The 7,714-nt window shown below is 42.4% G+C and overlaps 1 long non-coding RNA gene across 1 annotated transcript; it reads left to right on the forward strand.

Moving 5' to 3' along the window:
- The first annotated feature begins 1,994 nt into the window (after positions 1 to 1,994).
- Positions 1,995 to 5,766, forward strand: LOC127005717 (uncharacterized). Its single transcript, XR_007758879.1, has 3 exons — positions 1,995 to 2,182; positions 3,565 to 3,680; positions 4,789 to 5,766. It is a non-coding gene; the product is annotated as an uncharacterized LOC127005717 (long non-coding RNA).
- Positions 5,767 to 7,714: the final 1,948 nt, after the last annotated feature.

Raw genomic sequence — 7,714 nt, forward strand, 5'->3', positions numbered from 1 at the left:
AATCATCCAATAAATCCAATAATAAAATAATGGAGACGGGAGCGATGATGGAAACGAAAAGCAGGACAAAATGGTGGGAACTTGGGAAGACGGAAGCGAGGCAGTGACTCAGCAGCCAGCACAACATTCAAGGCTTATCGTCCCACAGGGCCCATACCGGTACCGCATGGAGACTGGCCAGCCCCGCGCGCCGCCGAGCGCCACCAAGATCCAAACGGTACCAGCACTAGCGGTAATGGTCAGTGCCGAGTGATCATGAGCCTTCCCGGCACTGGGTACCGGTACCGGGTGCCGAGAAGAATCGATTCAGCCGGCACCTGGTACCGGTACCGGGTGCCGAGAAGAATCGATTCAGCCGGCACCCGGTACCGGTAGCCAGTGCCGGGAAGACTCATGATCACTCGGCACTGACCATTACCGCTGGTACTGGTACCGTTTGGATCTTGGTGGCGCGAGGAGATGAACATCAATCCACTCTTGTGTGTTGTTGGCCTTGACTTGTAGCTGCACCTGCACGGAACCGATTGCTGGCTGCATGGGGGAGCCATCGGCGACATACGTCTGCGTCTGTGGAGGCGGCTGAAGATCGTCGGGTGTCTAGCCAATGCTGCGGAGGTGATCGGGGACGATGATTTTTGTGTCGGCGCCCGTATCAGGCAACATGTTAAGGTCACCTGTCCCCTTGTCGTGGGTGACGCTGACAACGACAGGCGGGGATGTCGCGGAGGAAGCTCTGACGGTGGCGATGACGCGTCGTACGCCGCTGCCCTTGGAGTTGCGGGTAGCTGACCCATTGGACCGTGCTTGTCCTCCCTTTGCTGACGCACCCCCGGCGTCCTTGTTGGAGCGGCAGCATCGGTCGTAGTGACCCAGTTTCCCACAGTTGCTGCATGTGGCATTGTGTGCGGGACAATGTTGAGTCCTTGGTAGGTGTCCTTTTCTGCCGCAGTTGCCACATGTGGTGTTAGCGGCAGGGCAGTGTCCCTTGTCGTGCGAACCACGACAGCTGTTGCAAGCACCCTTTGGAGGTGTCGATGACCGTTTCGAGCGCTGTTTGACTTTTTTGTCCTTCTTGTACCTGGACACAGCACAAGCAGATGTGGGAGTGGAGGTGATGGCGGTGGCAGTGTGTTTTGCAGCCTGGTAGGCGTAACAGTGTTGCACTACCTCGTCAAGTGACTGTGGGAATGATACTGATGAGTTCCTGGATCAACTCTTGGTCACTCACGCCCATCAAGATCACCTGTTTGATCTGCGTTTCTTCACAGTCATTATCACCTCCTTTACACACGTCCACTGCTCCGCGAGGTTCTTGACCCGGACGAAGAACTCGTTAAAACGCTCCCCGACTTCCTGACGGCACCTGAACAGCTCACGTCTTCGTAACGCCCCGTTGGTTTGGGCCTTGAAGTGTTTGTCCAGCGTTTTCAGCACGTCCTATATGGGTGTGGTGTCGTCCTGGGGAACTTGAAGGCGATAGAGGAGGGTATGGAGCACTTCTGGACTGAGGCAAGTCCGTGGTTGTATGTGACATTTATCCAGAGATAACGTTGCCAGATCTGTTGTGACCGCGTAATCTTGCCATCGACGGCGCCATTCCCGAAACGCCTGGGTCCGTATCCTCACGAGCTATTAACTTTTACCCTTAAAGTTACTATCAAAGTTAATAGTTTCAATTTATTAAGAATCATAGCTATCCTCGTCAACTTTGAGTGTAAGTATTAGCAAATCCTGGCTACTATTATCTTCTTCTTCTTCTTCTTTATGGCGGGCTCGTTGCTAAGGACGCCTCCGTGCAAAACGTAAACATCCGACATGAATTAAGTAAATATTTCAAAAGAAAAATAAAGAAAACATGTATAAATATACAACAAAAACATAATAAATGGCAAACACAAGAAAATATTGAGTTTTGTCGTCAATACCCTTATCTCCCCTCCTGCGTCACAACTTGCTCTGCTGAGATTACCGCATCATAACCACGTCATCTGCCCCAATGAGCACATCTGCGGGCCGGAGAACCAGCGCAGAAAAGGAGTAAGTTTAATTGGTCGCCAGATGAAACAGTCTTCTTACATCAAATTCAAGAAAAAAGACGTATAATCAGAGGGTGTTATGGGAAGAGTATCACCCCTGAGGATAAGAAGAGAGCGTGGACTGAAGTGGCAGAAGCTGTAACAAGGTTAGTAATCACATATTCATGGTTCAATTAGCTTACAAACTAACCTAACCTAATCAATTCGGTATTTTTTTGCATAATAACACAACCACTGACCTTCCAAACAGAACATACCTTTTTATTCTTTGCATTCCGTATCTGAATAGTTTCATTATGACCATTTCTGCCACAACCCCCTCTTCCTCAACAACCTAACATAACTAAACCTAACCATGCCAAACCTGCCCCGTCCTACCGAACACATCCTAACTTAACAGGCCAAGTTTGTTGGGGGGGGAAGAGGGGGTTGGTATAGATAGTTAAGGCATATTTGCCCTTTTTTTATTCTTTATTTATTTTTATTTGTTTATTATTTTTTTTATTGGGGGAAAGGAATGCTAGGCATGCCAGACTAGGGACACTTTTACAAGTACTTTATGTCAAGACTATATGGGAATAGGTAGGTTTCGTGAGAATGGTAAAATATGATTAAAATAGTATATTTATAGCATTGGTCAAACAGATTATGGTGATATAATGTTAGATTGGAATGTACTCAAGATAATGAAATTAAGGTTAACGCTTTTATTTATTTTTGATACATATTCACATATTCATGATTCAAGTAACTTGCAAACTAACCTAACCTCGTCAAATGGGTATTTTTGTATACGAACACAACCACAGAGTTTCCAAACAGAACATACTTTTTCCTACTGCTCCATGTGAATAGCATCATCATGACCATTTTTGCTGCAACCCCCACTCCCTCAACAATCTAACATAACTAAACCAACTCCTGTTAAACCTGTCCTACCTAACACGTCCTAACCTAACATGGTAGGTCCCTAAGTTTGTTAGGGTGGAAAGGGGGTTAGTATAAGAGAGTCAAGTCATATTTACCTGTTGTTTTATTTATTCCTTATTTAGATTTTTTTTTGGGGGGTGGGTGGGTTGGGCATGCCAGACTCTCAAAATTTTTACAAGTATTTTATGTTAAGACTATATCGGAATAGGTAGATTTGATGAGAATGGTAAAGTAAGATTAAAATATTATTTTGATAGCATTGGTCAAACAGTTTCTGGTGATATAATGTTAGGTTAGAAGTACTCAAAAGAATGGAATTAAGATTAATGCTTTGAATTTTTTGTATAGCTGTATTGTGTAATATCATCCTACTTAGAGAAAAGCATTTTAGAAAAGTAGGTAATGAAAAGTAGTATTTATGGCCATGTTCATAACAACTAAAAAGTTAATGTCTTATGATGCATGTAAATAATATACCGGTACTGATTTAGCTTTCCATCACAGCATGTATTAAATGTTATTGGAGAAGGTATGGGAAATAAATAGCATGCCATAGTGAAACGATTAAGAAACTTGCTTAACATTTATACCCTGACAGTGCCTTCCCTGCGAGTGGACCCCGAACGCAGGATGACTGTGAGAGGCGTCGGTACAACGTACAACAAAAATTAATGCCTCGCATTGCCAAGTACAAGAATGAAAAGCGGCAAACTGGTAATTTTTTGTTGTTGTTATGTCTTTAAATGTAAAACTTATATTACTTAGTTTATTATGTGCTCACAGAATGCAGCTATACTGGCCACAATGCCTTTATTTCAGCTTAAAGTTAATAAGTTCATAGCAGTGAGCTGCATATTTGATATAGATTTTTTTTTTAATTTTCATCTGTCAATGACTATCAATCTATCTAAATACCTTGGTTATCTTCCCCCAATGAAGGGTGGTAGCCAAGACAGGCACACCCTCACTCACACATTCACACTCATGTACACCACTCTCTCAGCTGCACAGCCCCTGAGGGGGTAAAAAAGGCCCTCACTGCCCTCACTGAATGGGGGATTAGCTGCACAGTTCAGACAGGGAACTTCCACACCAAGGCCTCACAGCATACACTGGTTTACCCTTGCCGTTTCATAACAATGACATTTCCCCCAGCACCTGAGTGCCCCATACGTGTGGCACCACAGATACGCAGGCAACTACCTAACTATGACATTAACTGTGGTAGATAAACTGGTGTATGACATCATAAGCTGCTCGTCTCATGTATTTGAAGGGGTACCAGAGCCATTCAGCATTGACAAAGCTGAAACAGCAGCAGCAGTCAAGCAGCAGTGAAATATTGACTGGCCTGTATGTTTTTGGGCAAAAACTTTTATATTCTCATTAAAACAATTTATTAATCACTCTTAAATTCATATTCTTTGTAAATACACACTTTATCAGTCAATTATTTTACAACCAATAACAAATAGTGGAATATTTTTGTTAATAAGTAATATTTCACCTTTAAGACCCCTTTTCTTCAACTACGTACCTATTTAACCCGTCAGCTACGAATGACATGGATTTGGCTTTCACTGGAAGCCTGGTAACATAATAGTCCCAGGTCTTTCTCTGCCTCTGCGGTGGATAGTGGAGTGTTTCCCATGTGGTATTGGTATGCTGGATATCCCCTCCCAAGGTGTAGGACTACATTTTCTTCACTGAATTGTAGCAGTTCCATTTATGTAGTTTGGTGATGTTTTCTTGTAGGAAATCCGCAGTTAAGGGGTTAAGTTACATGCATTAATCATGACTAATATATGACGCTTTTTTTCAGCCCCGCTGCTGTGTTGCTAGAGACCATCCCAGCACATTGTTCATTACTTGTGGAAAAGATACCATCAGCTGCTCCGGCAACAGCCACTGCTTCAACATCTGCTGGCCCTATGACACCAGCCACTGCTTCATCATCTGCTGGCGCAATGACACCTGCCACTGCAAGGGATGACAATGAGGCTGCTCCACCACAGTCACCACCTGCTTCATCGGAGTTAAGAGATGCCTTTCATAGGGCAGCAGTATAATTTTTTGATGTTGGGGATGAATATTACTGCCTCAAGGCTATGATTTTGTCACTTTTTTTGTTATTACTGATGAGGTTAGGGTGGAAGGGTGAAAAAAATCTCTGCTGTTTTTCGACAGAAATGGTTAGCAAATTCATTCAAAGCCCAAAATTTACCAGAAAAAAAATTGTGTGCCTTTGTGAGTGGGTTCACTTGAGATTGGGCTCCAATACACCTCCGTGGTCTAGTGGTCAGCATGCCTGGCTTCTACGCTCTACGCTTCTACGTTCGAATCCCGGCCCGGGCAGTCGGCGTGCAGCTCACCCAGCTGATCATCCTCCCTCTCGGGCTGGTCGATAAATGGCTACCTGGGGAAACCTGGGGAAACTGTGGTAACCCGGATGTCACACTGGCCCTGTGTCCCGGGGTAATGGACTCCCTCCCACCACAGGCTCAAGGGCCAATGTTACGGAGATGAGCACCGAGGCCACACGCTGCTACAGCGTATGCCCCAACTTTACCTTTACCTTTATTGGCTCGACTGACAGACATGGCTTTGTATGTCGAAGGTCACTGGGTCAATACCCACAGCCAGCACTCTCTAACTTGGATTTTTCTGAGTTCCCTAGAGCCTAGATTAATTTTTCGGTGTCAAATGAGGAGATTTGCACCGACACCCAGTTGTGGGTTTTACAAGTTACGTTGTTACAATCAGGGGCGTCATTTGGACTTCAAAAGTGGGAGGGACATTAGGGCAGACAGTTTATATATATATATATATATATATATATCTATATATATATATATATATATATATATATATATATATATATATATATATATATATATATTTTGTTTTTGTTTTTTTTGTTTACCATCATTAGCTTATAACACCTTTAGGCACCGATCATATTTGCATTTTATGTAGTCTGTGATGCAGGCAGGATATTCATTAGCACCTAATTAGACTCATGCTGCTCTCCAGTGCTCTCTGATGCACTCGCAATCAAAGATGTGGTATACCTATATGTTAGCATTGAGTAATCTTAGGTCACTTGGTAAAGTGTTCACCTAAGTCCGACCCAAGCTGACAACATAAACCTAAGCGTGTTTGCAAGCTGAGTGCTTAGAATATTGGCATAATAATAAAAGATGCTGAAAACTGGATTCCACTACTTTATTGAATATATGAGTAATTATATACTGAATTTTTAATGGAGCCAAGATAAAAAAGCTATGTTTTTCAGTGGTCATACCATGATCTCAAGAAAATAAATAGGTTGACATATATAATTAATTACTGCATATTTTGGTATGATGACCATTGCACGTTAATACCATAGCTTTGGTAACATTGAGTAATCTTAGGTCACTTGGTAAAGTGTTCACCTAAGTCCGGCCCAAGCTGACAACATAAACCTAAGCGTGTTTGCAAGCTGAGTGCTAATTGGCATAATAATAAAAGATGCTGAAAACTGGATTCCACTGCTTTATTGAACATATGAGTAATTATATACTGAATTTGTAATGGAGCCAAGATAAAAAAGCTATGTTTTTCAGTGGTCATACCATGATCTCATGAAAATAAATAGGTTGACATATATAATTAATTACTACGTATTTTGTTATGACGACTATTGCACATTAATACCATAGCTTTGAATCCAATGATGAAAATCTTCAAGCAAGACACAAATAGCAACAGATTGGTCACCAATTCACTCAGTAAACACAATAATAAATTCACAATAAAGTTGTTTTTCCACTTGGAACTTTGTAAACAGGAACCAAGTAACCTCGTTTTGCTTCACTCATAAGTCATGCTGTACGCGATGTGGTCACCTCGACCTTTCGTTCCTCCTCCCTCACACTGGCAGACGTCACTAACAAGCTTTCTTACCACCATTATCTCAATACGAATAACCGGCAGGAGTAATTTGTTTTTCTAACTTGATTTTAAAGCAACAATAATTATAAAACATTTTAAATTACATTTTAATGCAATTTTAATGCCATCTTTTTCATTTTCATGTGTGTACCTTTCAGCTACAAATAAAAGTTTTTTTCCCATGTTTTGTTTTCCTTAACTCAAATATTTCACATTTTAATCAATAACAAAGGCACCAAACACTAATTGTATGTTCAAGCTATGTAAGTTTTTTTTTTTTTTTCTGTTCGCATAAACTGCTTGGTTTCCTTTGGTGCCATTATTTTCACATGGTTGCAGTCTATCACTCCCACAACACCGGCAAGTTGGTAAAATTTTGCTTGCTCTTTACGGATCTCCGCCCTATCAAGGGGAGACTGGATAAACCTCCCGACTACCTACGGGGCACTGAGGGCGGCCAGATTTTTCGCAATCACCCTGCTTACACTAATCTGGCTTACCCCAAACTCATCACTTGAACACTGCAGCATTTTTTCTGTAGCCAAGTATCTTTATGTCAAAATCACTTTCAGCCCCGGGGTGAGGGAATGTTCCCTTTGAACTGGATCTTGTAGCTCTCTTCCCACCAAATCAATCACATATTTCATTCCTGCATGGTCTAATATGTATCTCTTGACAAGTTCACCATCGTTATACAGTTCCAAAGAGTCCTTTCGGACTCTAAATTGCGGAGGTGGGCTGGGCGAGGAGCTCCGGCGGCCATGTTGTTATGGGTCTGGGTCTGGGATTCACTATCAACTTTACTATTAAGT

Source organism: Eriocheir sinensis, chromosome 30 (genome assembly GCF_024679095.1).
Source record: "Eriocheir sinensis breed Jianghai 21 chromosome 30, ASM2467909v1, whole genome shotgun sequence".
Classification (NCBI taxonomy): Eukaryota; Metazoa; Arthropoda; class Malacostraca; order Decapoda; family Varunidae; genus Eriocheir; species Eriocheir sinensis.